This window comes from Heteronotia binoei, chromosome 7, assembly GCF_032191835.1.
Source record: "Heteronotia binoei isolate CCM8104 ecotype False Entrance Well chromosome 7, APGP_CSIRO_Hbin_v1, whole genome shotgun sequence".
Taxonomy (NCBI): domain Eukaryota; kingdom Metazoa; phylum Chordata; class Lepidosauria; order Squamata; family Gekkonidae; genus Heteronotia; species Heteronotia binoei.
The window spans coordinates 117,367,734-117,388,797 of record NC_083229.1 but is presented as its reverse complement, the minus strand read 5'-3'; positions in this window follow the sequence as shown (position 1 = coordinate 117,388,797).

Below are 21,064 nucleotides of genomic sequence, written 5' to 3'. Positions count from 1 at the left end.
CCTATTACTAAGCATGTCAGCAGGCTAGTCCAACCGTCCGATTGTGGAGTGGACAGTTTAGGATTACACCTCTTGTCCCTGGGACTCGGTAGAACTTGCTTGCTGTGTGAGACTTGGTTTCTAGCCTAATTACAAATATGCTGCTTGTTTCTGTATTTGCATCCTGCTCGCCCTGTTCAAGTTGATTTACTTCAACTTACTTGAGAACATAAGAGAAGACATGCTGGATCAGTTCAATGGCCTATTCAGCCAATGCTATGTGTCACACAATGGCTAAAACCCAGGTGCCATCAGGAGGTCCACCAGTGGGGCCAGAAGCCCAGAAGCCCTCTCACTGTTGCCCCCAAGCACCAAGAATACGGAGTATTACTCCCCCAGATGCAGTGATCCGTCTATTCATTGTGGCTAGTAGCCACTGATGGACCTCCACTCCATATATTTATACAGGGCCTACTGTAAGCTCCAGGAGGATTGGCTACATCAAGGGGTGTGTGGCCTAATATGCAAAGGAGTTCCTGCTATATAAAAAGCCCTGCCCTTAATCATTCTACTTGCCCTTTTCTACATCTTTCCCAATGCTATATTTTTGAGGTATGGTGACGCACTATACACAGTATTACCAAATGAGGACACACCATAGATTTATATAGGGACATTATGATACTGGCTGATTTGTTTTCAGTCCCCTTCCTAATAAATCCCCAGCATAGGATTGGTGTTTTTTTATTTCAGTCACACACTGAGTCGACCTCTCCAGTTGCGTTATCTACCATGACTCCAAACTCTCTCTCCTGGTCAGTTACTGCTTCACTGTTTACTACTATTGGAAGAGGAATTGTCTCTCAGCCTCAGACTGTAGGGTATTTTGTATTTGCATGTGGTCATTTATTTGGTTTTAACTTTTGGCCAAGTTGTGGCTGATTTGCGATTAGATGTGGAGCATCAGCAAGCCACGATGTGCTGCCAGATGTGTTTGCTCATGAAACAGGGGATGTGTTGCTTTTGACGCTAGATGGTGCCAGAGAGTTGCTGCTTAAAGATGTCCTTTTTTTCCCAGAGACTTTCACAAGTAATCTTATCTCAGTGAAGAGAGATCCAGGTGGGCAGCTGTGTTGGTCTGAAGCAATGTGACAAAGTTAGAGTCCAATAGCACCTTTAAGGCCAACAAAGTTTTATCCAGGGTGTGAGCTTGTATGTGCATGCACACTTTGTCAAACAGGATGGAATCACAGCATCAGACTTGCCTGTCCATATATATATATATATATAAGGCAGAGGTTGAGCAGCAAATTAGCATACAAGCATACAATATACTGAAATGTTTTAATAGATGCAAACGGAAATAACAAGCCTAGGTCATGAGGTCATTATAGTTTAGGTTGAATTCTGGGAGAAAACAGACAAATAAATGCGATTGTGATTGATACCGCAGAATAGTGATTGTAATTATAATGCAATGAATCAAAATGGTATTTTGGAATGCACTCCTCTGGTCTGGCAAGAGAAGAGACAACACCGACGTGATAGCTAAGAAAAAGATACTATCAGTTACTTCCACACTTGAGAGGAGACGTGACAACAGGGTCATATAATCGCTCTTAGCATTCGTAACACTCTGAGACATTTATTTGCCTGTTTTATCCTGGAATTGAATTTAAACTATAATGTCCTCATGAACTTAACTTGTTATTTCTGTTTGCATCTGTTTTTATATATATGTTTGCATCTGTTATACACACACACACACACACACACACACACACACATATATATATATATATATATATATATATATATATATATATATATGTGTGTGTGTGTGTGTGTGTGTGTGTGTGTGTGTGTGTGTGTGTGTGTGAAAGGTATTGGTAGGAAAAGCCCAGCAGGAATTCATTTGCATAATAGGCCACACCCTCTGACACCAAGCCAGCCGGAACTGCATTCCTGTGCGTTCCTGCTCAAAAAAGAGCTAGAGCTAGATAGGTAGGTAGGTAGATGATGGATGGATGGATGGATGGATAGATAGATAGATAGATAGATAGATAGATAGATAGATAGATAGATAGATAGATAGATAGATAGATAGATAGATAGATAGATAGATAGATAGAGGCAAGTCTGATATTCTAATTCCATCCTGTTTGACAAAGTGTGCATGCACACGAAAGCTCACATCCTGAATAAAACTTTGTTGGTCTTAAAGATGCTATTGGACTCTAACTTTGTCACTTATCACAGTGAGTCAGCTCAGGGCGGAAGGTTTCAAGATCATTTTTGATGGTGAAAAATGTACAATTTCATGAAATAACCGAGTGACCTTGATGGAAAAAAGAGATGGACTTAATTGCGTACAGCCTGATGATGTTTCAGTGCAAGTTAAAAATGATGATGCTAATTTTTTTTTTAATGATTCTGATGATTCCGGAATACCTGATCAAAACGCAGATGCAATAGCAGGGGTGGGCCAGCGGCAGCTCTCCAGATGTTTTTGCCTACAACTCCCATCAGCCCCAGCCATTGGCCATGCTGGCTGGGGCTGATGGGAGTTCTAGGCAAAAACATCTGGAGAGCTACCCTTGGCCACCCCTGCAATACAGGAAGCACATCTGTCAAAGACGTGCTCCCATGATGCATGCATTTAATTGTGGCATCAATGTTTGGGGCCCAGTTGCTTTCAGGCCACTATGGACACGCAGGAAAAGGGCATTGCTAATGACCTAGACTTTATAGAATGCAACTCCAACCCTATGTTGCTTGCTGCCTGTAGTCCAAAGCACTTAACCAGCCATTTCTAAAACAAAGGAAAACCGAGGGGCCTCTAGAGGTCATCCACTCTGACATCTGTGCACCATTGCCAGTAACCATTGGTGGATATTTATTTATTTATTTATTTATTTCTATTTGTATCCTGCCCTCCCTGCAAACAGGCTCAGGGCGGCTAACAGCATATTAACATCATAAAATACAATAATCTATTATAAAACAATATTAATATAAAACATTAAGCAGTTATTAAAACCATAATATATAAAATTAACTTCTTTGGTGCTATATCTGCTGATATGAATTGTATAAGATAAATAGATAGATGGATGGCGTCCCATAGTTTTTCATGGTTTCTCATAGTTTCCAGATATGCTGATGGCCTAGGTCGATGTCTCACAAAAGTGCAATGATCATAATATAAATATTCCTGTCTTCTAGGTGGTTGGCAGAACTCTCCCCTTAGTTCTTAAAAGCATGTTGGAAAGATGTTGTTTTATAGGCCTTGCAGAACTGGGCAAGATCTCGTAAGGCCCCGATGTAATTTGTGAAGTTATTCCATAACATTGGTGCTGCCACCGAGAAGACCCTGGCCCTGGTCAAACTTAGTTTAGCCTCCTTTGGCCCAGGGATTGACAAAAGATTTAGGGCCCCAGAATACATACAAGTAGTTTCTTAGTCTGATTGACAATTTTTTAGCTTCAAAATAAAAGAGATGTCCCAGGGCGACAAAACTCTTAAATTACTTAACAAACCTCTTGGGTATTTAGGAACAACATGTAAACTAATTAGGAACAACATGTAAAGTTTCAAAACACAGTATAACAAAGAAATTCTCAAATAGCAAAATGACACAATTTGTAGTATAACGCAGTGCAGTAACGCAATGCACTTGCAGGTTGCTCTTTACAGACAGAAATCAAACTAGTCCAAAAATGTGGCTCAAGAAACAGTATTCTTCTCCTGCCACTCCAGACTTTACCACCTTAAGAAAGATGAACCAGTGAGTGATAATATCCAGTTTCGAGTAGCCTTAGTCTTCAGCTCACATAAATTTCAGAGCAATGTCCCTATAACTGAAATAAATTCCAAGAGCGGGAGGGGGGGGAGGGATTCCAACTGACAGGACTTCTATCGGCCTTCCTTCGGACTGAAATATGTTCCTTCTTCTCCTAGGCTCAGCGTCCTGATCCTAGGAGAAGAAGGAACATATTTCAGTCCAAAGGAAGACTAAGTAATTTTTGTAGTCTGATAGTCTGACCCTTAAATTTTTTTTTTAAAATTAAATTAATCCCTGTGTGAGTAGTCTAGAAATTTGTGTGTGTGCATGAACTGGTAATTTTGAGTTTGAATACTTATTTGTAAGGTTGCTGTGCCATAAATAAATATTGTTGCATTTATTTCAAAATCTTCCACATATCTTCATTTATTGTAAAATCTTCCTGGCTAGACATACCACACTTGCTTGCTTTCTTAGTAACTTAATATCAGAGAGCCCCTAGAGCATGTTTTCATGTAGACATTAAAGATGACACTTTGATGCCCAACTAAATGGTTCTAGAAATAGCCTGCAGTTTACTGGAATTGCAAAGTAGAGAAAGATATCGCTCATGTGAGTGCTAGAATGAAAAGATAGCCAATGGCACCGAGTCTTAGTTCAATCCCAAAGGGAAATTATGTGCTTCTTTCTCTGTGAGCTTCAGCTGTAACATGGACATTGGATTTCATGTCCACGTGAGAGATTATATATCTTTCAAGAGATGTTGACAGTTTTTGTGCATCATGGAAATTTAGAAACCTGGAACTGTCAACAGAACAGCAGGTACTGCTGTAGTGAAGATTCTAACCTGTGACTCAGAGGTGATGTAACCTGGTAGTTAACTCCTGTACTATGGCATTTGAGTGAAGTACTTTTGAGACAGCAGTGCAACGGTGGGTTTTGAGTGGATATTTCCATACTGGCTATCACGAGGGTTTGCATTCAAGAGCATTACAGCCAGGGCTTTTATTTTATTTATTTATTTTTCGAGCAGGAATGCACAGGAATGCAGTTTTGGCTGGCTTGGCACCAGGGGGTGTGGCCTAATAAGCAAATGCTGCGCTTTCTCTACCAAAAAAGCCGTGTGTGAAACAATGGCGATGTCAGGGTGTGTGGCCTAATATGCAAATGAGTCCTGCTGGGCTTTCTCTACAAAGGCCCTGTGTGGAACAATGGCGATGTCAGGGGGCATAGCCTAATATGCAAATTAGTTCCTGCTGGGCTTTTTCTACCAAAAAAAGAGAGCTCTGATTACAGCTGAGTATATGTCGCTATGTGATCTGGCTATCGCCACCAAGTGCCAGTACCTATGGCATCCTGATCCTTGATTAGTTGTTATTTTCTATCTACAACCGTTAGATTCTTTCTTTGATCTAAAGCTGAAAAGTGCTCGGTGCAGTCTTAATAAGAACGTATTCAGTTATCTGTGCATCATTAAGTAAGTTAAGAGTTGTGGTCCTAGTGTGTGCAGTTAGCTTAACTCACCTGTAGAATTCTCATGGAACCATCTGAGAACAAGCACTGTCATGAACACTAGAAAATATGGGGGAAAGGCAGGAACACTGTAATAAATACCATGTTCATTGTCAATTAATTGCAAATGAACTCAATAAGGAAAGTTTTCAGACAGAGTGAAAGACAGAAACAAAACTAAACATCATATTTCCACTTTCTGCTATATTGAGGGAGTGGGAAGGGACTGTGGCTCACTGACAGAGCATCTACTTGACATATGGAAGGCCTCATGTTCAATCCCTGGCATCTCCAGTTAGAAGACTCTGGCAGGAGGTGATATGGAAGACCTCTGCATGACACTCTAGAGAGCTGCTACCAGCCTGAGTAGTTTACAATACTGACCTTGATGGACCAAGGGTCTGCTACAGTGTAAGGCAAATATTGGATGCAAATGCATACATAATTAAAAAAAAAATGAATTTCAAATTTGCTATGTCACCAGAGAAAATGCTACTAGGAATTCTACCAGTAAATATGGAAAGCACAATGTATGAAACTGTTCAGACACTGCAGCAAGAGTAGTATTTGAAGCAAAGTGGGAAATTGAGGGTTGACTAACTCTTGAGAACTGGATAAACAAGATGCAAGAATATGCAGTTATGGCAAAACTGTCAAACTACATTAATCAAAGACCAAAAGATGAATTTGAAAATAACTGGTGAACTTCCTATGATAACTAATCACTGTAGTTATACATTTGAATGGTTTATTATCATGATAATACTATAAGACAGTTTTAATATGAAATATTAAGGGTATGATTTTTATATGATCTCCATTATAAAAAACTGTTGTAAAAATTATAAAACTCTCTGAGGATACTTATGTTATATCATACAATAACAAGACAGAAAAATGGTAATATACTATGAGAAAATGGTAGTATATGACAAGTAGGCTGTTATATGGATTTGTGCACACAAAACAATCCCCCACCGGAGGCTGGGGGGGACTTGGCAACCTAAAGGCAGGGGGAGGAGGCAGGTTCATTTCCAGGCCTATGTTGGCCTTTGAGGAAGGCCTCATAAGGGCCAGGCATGAATATGTTTGCACGCTCCAGGATGGGAAGTTGCAAGATATTTTGCGGTGGAGTTTGAGGAGGGCAGGGCATAAATTAAGTAAATAAATAATAAATATAGCTGAAGATGGGAGGCAAATAAGAAGTAGGTAGGATTGCCAGGTCCAACTCAGGAAATATCTGAGGACTTTGGGAATGGAGCCAGGAGAAGTGGGGGAGGGGGGCATGAGATGCCTCCTGCAAATCCTTGCGGGTTCCCACTTGTATCAAAGCAAAGTTCTTCAACTGTCAGTTCCCAACTGTCATTTCTTAAGTGACACTCTCCATTTGAACTGCCCGTCACTCAAAGGTTCTCAGAGACTCTGTTAGAACATTAACCCTTGACAGTCCATCACAGCAATCTTTCGATAAAAGGCAGATGGAGGGGGCAGGGCCCTTTCCAGGCCTGATCAGTCCAAGGTTGCCTGCTCTGTTGAGAAATACCTGAAGCTTTTGGTGGTGGACCCTTGGGAAGAGAGCTCTGAAGGGACTTCAGCAGGGTAGATATATAGTCCACCCTCCAAAGCAGCCGTTTTTCTCCAAGGGCACTGAATCTTGGTTGTCTGATCAACTGTAGTACTATAATATCTCCCAGGTGACACCTGGAGGCTGGCAACTCTGTCACCTTCAGAATTCATGCACTCATGCGTTTTTGTCGATCAGGCTATCTCCAAGCAAATGTAAATTCAGTAATAATTTACTGACAGTAATAGTCATTTGTTACTTTGCCATTTGTTTCCTTACAGCTTATTGAAGCTTGATGTGACTCTTCCCTAGCTCTTGGAGGTAAAATTTCAGATCCCTCACACAACTGATTTTTAGCCAGAAGGGAGACCTGATATTTGAGGCCACCTCCAGAACATTCCATTCTTTATCCCTGACAGTGCTCTAAATCCCTGACACTTGATCCCTGACAGCAGACATCCTGAAATGTGATCTTTTGATGCTTCATCCTTGCCAGTTGATCCTTTTCAGGGAAATCACTGAAATTTGATCTTTTCTTTTCTTTTTCTTTTTTAATCTTTTCTTTTTCTTTTTTTTTTAAACTGCTGTATGTGACCTGGATACTATTTCCTCATAGGTAAACTGCTTTTGAAAAAAGGATGCAAATGTATATATTCAATGAAACCTGGAATGTATTGCAGAAATTGGGGAAGAACACGCAATAAATTGACAGATGAACATGAAAAGAAAATTCATGAGAACGGGACCGAGGGAGGAGGGAGGGAAGAGAGCAAACACCACAAGTCTTTGCAGGGGTTGTTTTGTAGAAAAATAGGTGGTGGAGCTCATCCAGGGATTGTTATGCAGCTGCAATACTATTCAATGGACAAGGAGGTGGAACTCTCAGAAGGAGGAGGTGGAACTCTCAGAAAGGTTCAGGAGCTGCACTCCTGCAAGCTCCCACTGAATCTGAGGCCTGAGTCTTTGATCACAGAATCTGATCTGGTCAGCAATTAAGCCCAGACGTCTAAATCTTGTTGTTAAAGAACCCAAATTACCGTATTTTTTGCACCATAAGACTCACTTTCCCCCCAAAAAAATGTGGAGGGAAAAGTGTGTGCGTCTTAAGGAGCGAATACTGCAAAAAATTCACACAAATGCCTCTAAATTCACACAAACATCTCTAAAAACTAGGTGCGTCTTATGCTCAGGTGCGTCTTATGGAGCGAAAAATACGGGTATATGGCTGTGCTTACAAGTATGATGCTCTGTCATCTCCATCCAGTGTAACTGCCTGGGTGTGGCCTGGGTGTGTCCCTTTTGTACTCTGTCTGCACATCACTTGTAACTTCAGCGCTACATTGAATTCTTTGTATCTTTTCTGGGGCAGTTTATGCAAGGGAGGGGTGGGGGGAAGAGTGACGGTTTAAAATGTATAGCTGTTCTCCTTGCTCTCTGGCTGTGCCCAGAATTAGAACAGAATCATGTTGAATAAACAGATGTCACACAGGTCCTTAGTAAGAGTGTAACTGTAGCCACTGGAGTAAGTGGATACTGAGTCCCACTAAGAGACATGACTACAACCTTTTGTAGGATTGTCCCCTTCCAGAGGTCAAGGGATAAAAATAACAGCTTTGCCACTGCTTCCTCGTGCCGTGCTTTCACGTGACTCAGTAGACAATAAGGAGACTCACAGTCAGGGCTGTTTTTGTAGCAGGAACTCATTTGCATATTAGGCCATGCATCCCTGATGTAGCCAATATTCCAAGAGCTTGCAGGCCTCTTAGTACAGGGCCTACTGTAAGCTCCAGGAGGATTGGCTACATCAGGGGTGTGTGGCCTAATATGAAAAGGAGTTCCTGCTGCAAAAAAGCCCCTGCAGACAGTGCAATCCTAGACAAAGGTACGCCCATATAAGCCCACTTGACTTTGATGAATTTAGAGTGGTGTAATTCTGCTTAGGACGGCAGTGTGAATCTCCTGTATCCCCTACTCTGGAAGCCAAACAGAAAGCTGCAGAATTCTTGATATACACGCTGAAATGAAAATAGAGAAATGGAAACTCATCTGGAATATTCATGGGTTGAATTCTAGAAGGAGCTCCTTTGCATATTAGGCCACACATGCCTGATGTAGCCAGTCCTCCCAAGAGTTTACAAAAAAGAGCCTTGTAAGCTCTTGGAGGATTGGCTACATCAGGGATGTGTGGCCTAATATGCAAAGGAGCTCCTGCTAGAATTTCACCCTGGGAATATTGATCATGTGGTGAAAAGTACACCAGTATTATCGTGCTAACCTGATGTTGCCAACTCTGGGTTGGGAAATTCCTGGAGATTCCCCAAGAGCAGGTGCCTAGGGAATGCGCAGGGAGGGCAGAGTTTGGGGAAGGGATGGACCTCAGCAAGGTAGAATGCCATGGAGCCCACCTTCCAAAGCAGCTGTTTTCTCCAGGGAAACTGATCTGTTTGGGCTGGAGATCTGTTGTAATTCCAGGAGATCATAAGTTCCCACCTAGAAGTTGACAACCTTATGCTCAGGGGACTTCCGGTTTCGGCGACCTGACCTAAGGAGCAACTCGGACCGGCTCATCCAGAGCAGCTCCTTAATTGTGCAGTCGAGGGGTCTCTCCTACCAGGAGACCCGACTCTGGGACCCAGGAAGGGTCTCCGAAGGTGGACAGCTCGAGTTGAGGGTCGGAATTGACAGCGGCGGCTGTCTCCTGAGACCAGCTCGCTGTGAGCCTCGCTGCTCCAATCCCCATTTTTCCTTTCATCAAGCGCTTCTGCATGAGCTGAACAAGCTGTATTATCTCTATGAAGATTGTAAGTCTCCTTTTCCTTCTAATATTGAGTTCTATTTGTGTATCCAGGGGAACTGGAGAGTCGGGAGTAAAGTGGAGCACGGACAGAGGCAAAGGCGGCGAGAAAGGGGGGGGGGGTATAACTCTCTCCTTTTCTCTTTGGAGGCCTCCAAAGGTTCCTGCCTAACTTGGTGACTCTTTTAATGTTATCCTGGGAAATATGAATCAAATCAGTCTCTAAAGATAGAAAAGACTTGATGGCTGAATTGAATTGATCTGTCTTAAACTTTTCTTTTGAGAGGAAGATCTTGCTGCTGGAAAGTTGTTTGCAAGCATATGTGGATGAGAAGGACAGTTGGTGCAAGAAGGCACAGTTGCCAATGAATATTATAAAGAATTGAACTTTATAGGATAGATACAGTGTTATATAAACCTTTGAGACTTTGAAAGATATAAGAAAAGGAAGGAGTTTTAAGCTTAGGTTGAAGTATCCTGAATAAGTCTTTGTGGGTCCTAAATATACACTTAAGCTTTCATTGAATTTGTATAGTGGATTATAAAATGCAGCTATATTGTTGACCGTTGGAAGAATAGCTGCGGAAGCTTCTAAGTGGATTATAAATTCCTGATGGTGGATATTATGGATATGACCTTTTAATTTTGGTTTTATTTTTTATATGGTCTGAATATTTTTTCTTTTTACCTTTTTTCATTTATTTTTCTCCATTTCTTTTCTTTTCTTCACTCTCTGTGGAGTTTCCATTTCTTCATTTTCGTTTTGGGATCATCCGGATTGTTTTATTTTTGTTTATCTTTTTTTTTGGACTATTTTTAATTTCTGCTCTTACCTGTGGATTATACAAATGGGGCATCCAGCCCTGGATTACAATTTATAGCTTGAAACAGTTGGACGAACTTGTTAGGACTTGGACTCCATTGAACTATTTGTTCTGAAAAAGACATGACAGTGAATTGCCTCTGTTTCAATGAGTTGAACTGTTTTGGCTAGGTGATAGTAAAGATTATCAAAGATTTCAGGTTTTCATGGCTGGTAACATCATTAGGGTTTGTAGAATCTTTTGGGCTTTTGTAGAATCTTTTTAGGGTTTGTAGAATCTTTTGCAGCTCTCCAGCAGCCCTGGCCCCACTCAATGCACAGCAGCCAAGAAGGTCAGAGCGCCTTCTCCGGCTGCAACGCCACTGAGGATGTTCTTCGCAGCTGAGAACAAAACGTCTGGAAGGAAAACTTTCTCCAGTAGAACACGGCACTTGAGCCTGAAAGATTCTACAAACCCTAATGATACTAAAGATTGTTGTGGTAAAAAGGCTCTGTTTAATACGTCTTATCGCTGTTTGGGGTTTGTTAAATTGCTGATAGAAGCAAGAAAGTTGTTTTTTTCAAACAAACTATTATCTTTGCATAATATTGATAGATACTAGCTCAACTAATATAAATAGGAACACTGTGTTCCAAAACAAACTATTGAAAAGACAGTACATAAAATTTGTGGCTGTGAGTGCAAATATGCTAATAAGGATGGAAAATAAAGCTGCTATTGGCTTTAAAGAGGTAATAAAAAAAGACCATCGAGAAGGTAAACCACCAATCCCCTCACCCAGCTCTTCGTCTGGTCTAGGGAAGTTTACAACCATGCAGGGGGACATGAAAGAGATGCAAAACACTCTATTAACTGCCCTAGCACAGCTGACTGGTAAAGTAGACAACATAGGAGAGCAGATGACAGAAATCAAACAAGAGCTTCAAGAGAACAGAAAACAGACAGCAGAGACCAATAAAGCTTTAAAGGTCCTAGATGCACAGGTGATTGACAACACACAAAAGGTGGAACAGCTGGAAAAAGAACAGAAAGCATATGATAGTAGACTTCTACAGCTAGAGATAGATAGAGCAGCTTATATACTGAGGTTCCAAAATGTACCAGAAGAAAAAAATGAAGATTTACAGAAAATATTAAGTGAAGCCCTGTCAGAAATCTTACAGGTGACACCTGAAAGGATGAAAGAAGAGTTTGATCAAGTTAAGCGAGTACCATCAAGCTTCACGAGATGGAATAAATTGCCCAGTGAAATCCATTTGAAGCTCACAAGAAAGAAGACCAGAGACAATATTTTGAAGCAAGCAAGAGATAAACCAATGACGATAGCAGGAAATACAGTGAAAATTTTGAGAGAGGTGCCGTGGCCGGTCAGAAAAAGGAGAAGAGAATATCAAACCTTGACAAACTTTTTGAAAGAGAAATACCTTATACATGGCTAATGCTGGAAGGCTTACTCTTTACCTATGAAGAGAACGGATACAGGATAAACTCTATCTTCAGAGCTTAAGACTTTCTGGAGAAAGCGGAGAAAAAAGAATGAGGACGAAGAGGAAAAAGAAGGCTCAGATGAAGAGGATCCAAATGAACTAAGGAAATATCCAACAAGATTGCAGACAAAAAAGATAGTGATAAGAAAAATCCATAATGGCATCAGTAATCTCTATTAATGTGAATGGACTTAATTCTCCTATAAAAAGGAGGAAGACCTTTAGATATCTAACAAAACTGAAAATGGATATAATTTGCGTACAAGAAACTCATATTTTAGCTAAAGGCCAACATTTTTTGAAAAATAAGAAACTTGGCAATTTGTTTATAGCAACAGATACAAATAAAAAGAAAAGGGGGTTGGCAATATACGTTAAGGATAAATTCAATGCACAATTACAGTATGCTTCAGAAGATGGAAGAATTTTACTAATGAAAGTTATGGTGGACAATAAAAAAATCTTATTGGCAAATATCTATGACCCGAATGATCATCAAGAAATTTTTTTCAAAGCCTTACATCTTAGGTTGTCAAATTTGGACTATGCAGAATACTGCATAGTAGGAGACTTTAACGCAGTTTCTGACAGACAATTCGATTAAAAAACTCATAAACACACTAAAGCCAAAGGTCTCCAACTACTAACAAGTCTTTGGAAGCTTGTAGAAGAATTGGAGCTAGCTGATGCATGGAGAATAAGATACCCGAATTCGAAAGACTTTACATACTACTCCGCCAGCCACCAAACGTGGTCAAGAATTGATATGTGTTGGCTCTCTACAAACTTGGTTAAAGATCTAGCTGAGACAGAAATTCAAACAAGAGTTATATCAGATCACAGTCTTGTAATGATAAAACTTAAAGGTACATAATTGAGAAGAACTTGGAGGCTAAATACTTCTATTTTAAAAGATAAAGACTTTCTTAAAGAATCCAAGGTTGAAATGGAATCCTTCTTTAAACAGATTATAACTCAAGATGTAAAGATGCAAGTAGTCTGGGATACCACTAAAGCATATTTTAGGGGCCTTGAAATCAGGTACAGTGCTAAGAAAAAGAAAGAAAGTATTGAAAATTATGAAAGACTAATGTCGCAAGCAGGAGAAGCTGAAAAGAATTTAAAAGCACAACCTACAAAACAGGAGTTTCAAAATAAAGTTAAAAAAACACAACACCAACTTGATATTCTCTTCTCCTTTGTCTGCTCATAGAGGAAACAGAGAAAAAATTGAGATTTGCCAGACAAAACTTTTTTGAATATGCTAACAAACCTGGAAGGTGGTTGGCCTATAGAATGCCAAAAGAATAATACCGGTATTGAAAGATGAAAATAATAAAGAGAAAGTCCAAAGACAGGAGATACGCCAAAATGTGGAACAATTTTATAAAATATTATATGAAGATAAACAAGTTTAAAAGGTAGACTTAGAAGAATATATTAAACAAAATAATCTTAATAAATTCACGAACAACAAAAAAATTTAAATGAACCAATAACAATAAGGGAAGTGGGAGACGCAATGGCATCCCAAAAGAATGGCAAAGCTCTGGGTCCAGATGGCCTACCTGCTGAGTTCTATAAAGCTTATGAGGAGCCCTTACTGTTGCCATTTAAACATGTTATTGAAAGGATTCAAGAGGAAGCCCAAATACCAGTTTCATAGCAAGAAGCTACAATATTTTTAATTCCAGAGGAGGGTGCAGATTTGAAAGATATAAAAAACTACCGGCCAATTTCTCTTTTAAATGTGGATTACAAAATTTTTGCTGCAATATTGGCCCAACATTTGAAGAAGGTCTTACAGTCCACAATACACCAAGACCAGGCAGGATTTCTTCCTAGAAGATACCTGAAAGATAATGTTAAAACAGTATGTAACATAATGGAATACTATGAGAACCATCCAGAGAAACAACTGGCATTCATCTGTCTGGATGCAGAGAAGGCCTTTGACAATGTTCATTGGCAATTTATGTTGCAACAATTGAAGGGAATGGAATGTGGTGAGAATTTTTTGAGAACAATACAATCAATATATTCCTCGCAAAAGGCAAAGGTGATGGTGAATGGTGAACTAACAGAAGCAATTGCTATTCAAAAGGGTACAAGACAAGGTTGCCCACTGTCACCACTTCTTTTTATTTTGTGCTTAGAGATACTGAATAACCAAATAAGAGAAGATACAAGAAGAAGAAGATGATATTGGATTTATATCCCGCCCTCCACTCCAAAGAGTCTCAGAGCGGCTCACAACCTCCTTTACCTTCCTCTCCCACAACAGACACCCTGTGAGGTGGGTGGGGCTGGAGAGGGCTCTCACAGCAGCTGCCCTTTCAAGGACAACTTCTGCCAGAGTATTAAGGGAGCAGTGATTAAAGGTGAACAATACAAATTGAGAGCTTTTGCGGATGATTTGGTCCTTATATTAGAGCAACCAATAGATTCAATTGACTGTTTGATAAATAAGATTAACCAATTTAGCCACTGGGCAGGATTGAAGATTATCATAAAACAAAATTCCTGATGAAGAATATGACGACAGAACAAATTCAATTTCTCCAACAAAAATCAGGATTTTTTAATGAGAAAAGAATTAAATACTTAGGTGTACACATTTCAAATAAGTGCAGCAGCTTAAAGATGCTGCTTAAAGAAATTAAAAACGACCTGGGAAAATGGTAAGATTTGAATTTATCCCTAATGGGAGAATAGCCTCAGTAAAGATGAACATTTTGCCAAGACTGTTATTTTTATTTCAAACTATTCCAGTACTTTTAACTAGTGTGTTTTTTCAAGAACTGAATAAGGTGGTCTCTAACTATATCTGGCAAGGTAAAAAAACAAGAATTAAGCTAAAGACCTTGCAAGACTCTAAACTGAGAGCAGACTTGGGCCTCCCAGATTGACAACTGTATTACAAAGCTTCTGTGCTCTCTTGGGTAAGGGACTGGGTGCTACTGAACGACAGAAGACAGTTGTTGGGTTGGCATGCATATTTATGGTATCAAACATTAGAAGGACACTCTTACTTTAAAAATCACTGGTTCCGGAAATCTCTGTATCATACATGGTTGTGGCTAAAACCGAGAATTTATCAGAAAATTCCAAGATGGGTATCTCCAGTGGAAGCATTCACTCCTCCAGATCTTTTGAAACCTAACCAGAGTTATAGATATGAAGAACTGCTGAAAAATGATAACCAACTGAAAACCAGGGAAGTTAGAAAACATGGACATTAAAATGAGTTGGTGGTTGAGAACACAAAAGTTGAATCTAGATATTGTTCTTTAATACAGAACAATATCCATTTGACAAAATCTTCTTAGGTCCTCAAGAAAAACTAATTTCCAAGCTATATTAATACTTATTACAGATGAAGATGCAAGATGAGATAGTAAAAGATTGTATGGTCCAATGGGCGAAAAATTTGGGGTGTAATATTATGCTAGAAGAATGGGAGATGCTGTGAAAATTCAATATTAAACTTAGTCAGTAACCTTTAAAGAAAATCAGTATAAGATGTTTTATAGATGGTACATAACCCCACAGAAATTGTGTAAGATGTATACTAACATGTCTAACAAATGTTGGAAATGTACTAAACATGTTGGGTCTTTTTATCATATGTGGTGGACCTGTGGGGGTGGTAAAAGACTGTTGGAAGATGGTCCATGAACTATTGCAGAACATTTTGAAGACACAGATCCAATTTAAATCAGAACTGTTTTTTATTGAACATATATCCTGGTGATTATTCCAGAGATTAGACATTTGTTGGTGCATATTAACACAGCTGCTAGGATTTTTTTGGCACAGAGATGGAAGCTTCAGGAGATTCCCATGAGAATGGACTTGGTGGGGAAAATTCTGGAAATGGCTGAGCTGGACTATTTATCCCAGTTGTTGACTGGGAAATCTAAGGAAGAAGCAAGAAAGCATTGGTTGAAACTCTATATTTGGCTAGATACTCAAGACTCCTAAGATTCTTTGGTGTGAACTTATATCTCCTTTCTCCTGTATTCTTTATTATAATATAATATATCATTTTTATTGGAAATAAAAACAAGAAGACTTACGATCATTAAAACATATTATTTAAAAAAAACCCTTTTGCTCAGGGGTGGAATTCTAGCAAGAGCTCCTTTGCATATTAGGCCACACCCCCTGATGTAGCCAATCCTTCAAGAGCTTACAAGGCTCTTTTTTGTAAGCTCTTACAGGATTGGCTACATCAAGGGGGTGGAGCCTTATATGCAAAGCAGCTCCTGCTAGAATTCCACCCCTGCTTATGGTAATCTGAAAATGTTAAGGAAATGAAGGAACTGGAGCTGTAGATACACAGCGAGAACTACTAGAACAATACAAGAGAGATCTCATTCTGAAGCTCTGATTGCAGAAAGTATAGCTGGGGGTAACCGTGAGCAAGTTTGTTATAGAATTTCTTTGCGTATGCAGTTATATGTCCACAGGGGTCATTTTGTAGGAAAAGGGGTGCAGGAGTTCATTAGCACAACTCATTTTCATATGCCACACACCCCTGACATCAACAAAAGGTGTACTAAATTATATCAGCTCAGCATCTACCTTAAAATGCTTCTTGAATTATAATTGTCATAATAAAAATTGTCATAAGAGCCAGTTTGGTGTAGTGGTTAAGTGTGCAGACTCTTATCTGGGCAAGCCGGGTTTGATTCCCCACTCCTCCATTTGCACCTGCTGGAATGGCCTTGGGTTAGCCATAGCTATTGCAGGACGTGTCCTTGAAAGGGCAGCTGCTGTAAAAGTCCTCTCAGCCCCACCCACCTCACAGGGTGTCCGTTGTGGGGGGAGAAGATAAAGGAGATTGTAAGCCGCTCTGAGTCTCTGATTCAGGGAGAAGGGCGGGGTATAAATCTGCAATTCTTCTTCTTCTACTACTACTACTCCCATCATACTTTTTAAATTACTTTCTCCTATGTGGCCACAGTGAAAATTTCCATCTGTCAATTTTACATGTTAACCAAAACATGTAAACATTTTCCCATTTTTTTTGTGTTGAAAAATATTAGAAAGTTTGTCAAATCTTAGAGTTCAGCAAAATTCTCACAGGGGGTTTGAACAATAGAGTCCAGAAGAAATTATTTGTGTGTGGGGATAGCAGTAAGATAAAAGAGCACAATAAAATTTAGAAGTTCCGGAGCTCTACTCCTGTGAGCTCCTTGCCAAAATGAGGCCTGCCATACATTAAAAATTTGAAACCATGGGTGTAAAACTCTTGTTCTAGTTAGCATGAAAAGGAATTTGGTAGAAATTACCAAATTTCTTGGTATAAATTAGAAATATTTTTAAAATAATACTAAATCTGTTATCCCAAGGAAACCATTTTCTGTATAACCATAGAATAGTCATTTGTTCCTGTGCATTCCTGCTTAAAAAAAAAAAAAAAGAAAGCCCTGTCAAGGAGAGAAAACTATTGCACATTTCAGTGTGGTTCAGGTTCTTATTGCCTTCATACATACAGTGCTTGAACCAAAGCCATTCTGTTGAATTGAGAGGGAGGGAATAACAGTTGTTTAGCTACAGAATTGGATCAAGTCATACCATGACACAAACCCTTTAGTATTTTTATCATGGCATTTCAGATCATATGTGACTACGGAACAGGACACCATTTGCCAGTCTTTATGTTTCCCATAATATAAGAAAGGTTTTTTTTTTAAGTCAACTGTGTATACAACATCAAAAAATGTGTATTATTCATCCAGGCAAATACTTGGCCCAGTAATAAACTGAAGGAGGAAATGAAGGAATAAAGTTGAGTTTAATCATCTCATATTTATTTCAAGGCCACAAGGGATAATTATGCTAATCCAGGGTACTCTTCTTCACATATCACACAAGCCCATGGAATTTCCCCTGTGACTTCTGTATCAACAACTTGTGGCTGAAGTAGTTTGAGTGCATCATTTTAATTCTAGAAATATGAGACAGGGAGAGAGCAGATGAGGCCAGATTAGGGGAAGGAGAATAGGGCTTCTGAGGTAAGTGGAGAATCGGTTTCATAACAAAACTTAGCGCCTCTCAAGTTTCTCCATTCCATGAGAGGAACCTCTTGACACAGCCGCAGTTCATACCCGCTCACCAGCAAGAATAGATTTTTTTGAAAAATCATCCTGTTTTCAATTTGCTTGTTGCCACTGATCTACATAAGAATGCTTTCCTGGGAGCAAGCCGCACTGAACAGACCTGAATAGGATTCTCAGCAGATATCCTTGCAATTGTTCCCTAATGCATTAAAAACTGATCTGTTCTTTTCATTGGTAAAAAAACAACAACATTACATATCCAAATTCTGTGCTGGATCCAATTACAGCCATCCCATAAGTCTTCCCCTGGCAGAGTTAAGTTCATTCTTCCTCCCCGCTTAATGGAAGGAGGTGTCTATCACTGAATATGGCCCTTTTTGTGTGTGTGTGGATGACGTGCCAACAAGTTTTTTCCGACTTATGACAACTTTATGAATTAATGTCCTCAGGGCTTCTTTGCATATTAGGCCACATCCCTGATGTAGCCAATCCTTCGAGAATTTACAAGGCTCTTATTACAGGGCCTACTGTAAGGTCTTGGAGTATTGGCTACATCAAGGGTGTGTGGCCTAATATGCAAAGGAGCTCCTGCTACAAAAAAAGTCCTGAATGTCCTATCACTAACAGCCTTGCTCAGGGCTTGCAATCTTAGGGCTATGGCTTCCTTTATTGACAGTACAGTCATCTTTGAGTCTACAAACTATTCTGTTAATTCATGTAGAAGGCCAGCTGTGTTTTCTGGACCAAGACTGGATCCATCATTTTGGTGTATTTCTAGGATGCTGAAAAAATAGGAGAGATTTTTTTTAATAGCATTAAGTTCTCAAGTTTCTCAAGCAAGCATACTGGATCCACACATTACATACTTGTGAACCAAGGGGTTTAAATCAGTCTTTAGACTAGTGGTGTCAAACGTATGGCCCAGGCCAATTCAGGTCCCTGGAGGGCTCCTATCAGGCTCCCAAGCAACTGGCTGTCATCTGCTTCCTTCTCCCTCTCTCTGGCTGTCATCTGCTTCCTTCTGCATAACAGCTTTCTTTGCAAGGCTTGCTCAATCACACAGGAGCTACAGAGCAAAGCCTCTATTTTCTCCGTTGACTGAGTCTCCTCCCTTGGGGAGGAAGGGGGGAGGCAGAGCTTGCTTTGCCAGACTCTCTCAATTGCACAGTAGAACTACTGAGCCAAGCCTCTCTTCCTTGTATTGCATGAGGCTCCTCCCCCTCCTGGTCTCCTGGGGAAAGAAGGAAAGAGTCAGAGCTTCCTTTGCCCAGTTCCCTGAATCCCATGGGAGAAATACAAGAAAAGTACCTTTAAGACCAACAAATGCTAATGTTTTAAGCATGTCTTAAGTTTAAAAAAAAAAAAGCTTTAATCGTGTTTATATCTCTGCTACCTAATCTTAAATAGGTACACCCATGGCCCGGCCCAACCTTACACAGCCTGGCCCAACAAGTTCTCATTTATGTCAAATCCCGCCCTCATAACAAACAAGTTCGACACCCCTGCTTTAGACTTTTCGTCTTTAGCCCTTAACACACTGCGCAATGTGATTTATGCTCTGTCCCCTTAATTGTTAATATGACATATTTTAATCCTACAATAACAACATCAAATATAGGTAATACCTGTTCATTCTCATAAATGGGGGTGAATGCTTACCCACAATTATAAATACCTATGGTGCTTTACATGTTATTTTTCCATGTGGGCTTCTTTCTGTGTGGGATTTTTTCCATATGGGCTTTTCCCCATGTGGGTTTATTTCCACGTGGGCATTTTTCCACGTGGGCTCTTTTCCTGTGAGCATTTATGACTGTAGGGGTTTTTCCTGTGAGGGGTTTTTCCTGTATGCTTTTTTCCGGTGGGCTTTTTCCCGGTTACCCTGTTGTGAGGGGCGGGGAAGTAAAGGAGATTGTGAGCCGCCCTGAGACTCTGAGATTCAGGCATGGTGGCTCAATGGTAGAGCATCTGCTTGGTAAGCAGAAGGTCCCAGGTTCAATCCCCGGCATCTCCAACTAAAAAGGATCCAGGCAAATAGGCATGAAAAACCTTTGCTGAGACCCTGGAGAGCCGCTGCCAGTCTGAGTAGACAAGACTGACTTTGAGGGACTCCTGAGGGTCTAATTCAGTATAAGGCAGCTTCATATGTTCATATCTTCTTCTTCTTATGGCTTTTAAAGAGTTGGCCCAGCTAACCAGCTGGCTCATGTGTGCCCCCACCCAAACCCCCACCCCCAGCCTCTGTCTGGCCTGTGTTCAGCCCTAGTCAGTGATGCTGTGAGGGAAACATTTAAAGTGAGTTGTTGTTAGCAAAAAATGTTGATAGCTGTGTGGTGTATAAATGTGGGGTCATTATGTTTAGTCTAATTTGGGAATAATACTAAATGTTATTTTGATCGCTGTTGTGGGTACTTCGGGGCCTATTCAGTGAGCAGAAACAGGCCAGACTTCCAATTCAAATGAAAGCATATTGGTGCATCTTTAATTACTGGATTAGACTTCTGTATGGGGCACAGGGATGCCAGCCTCCAGGTGGGACCTGGGGATCACCTGTAATTACAGCTTATCACCAGACTACAGATATCAGTTCCTCTGGAGAAAATGGATGCCATGGAGGGAGGACTCTGTGGCCTTGGACCCCACTGAGATCCCTGTCCTCCCCAGGCCCCATCCTCATATCTCCAGGAGCTTCCTAACCTGGATATAGCAACTTTAACCCCATCCCCCCTCCAGTGCCTGGGGGCAGGCTGACAACCCTAGTGAAGAAAAGGACTAAAACTATGCTTACAGAATCTATCTACCTTTCATTTAAAGGAAAAGATTGGCTATAGAAGATTATTTGATCAATATTTTTGGCTTTTCCTTCACTTGATTCATTCTTTTGGCTTTTTTAAAGCTTATTTTAAACTCTTTTTTACCCGTAAAGTCACTGAAGTCCTATTTCAACATCTAAGGAATTTATTCATAGATAGATGCATCTAAGACATGTATTCATTCAACTAGGTTTTCCCATGTTCTCTAAAAGTTAAATCTCTCCCCTTGGTTTAGTAGT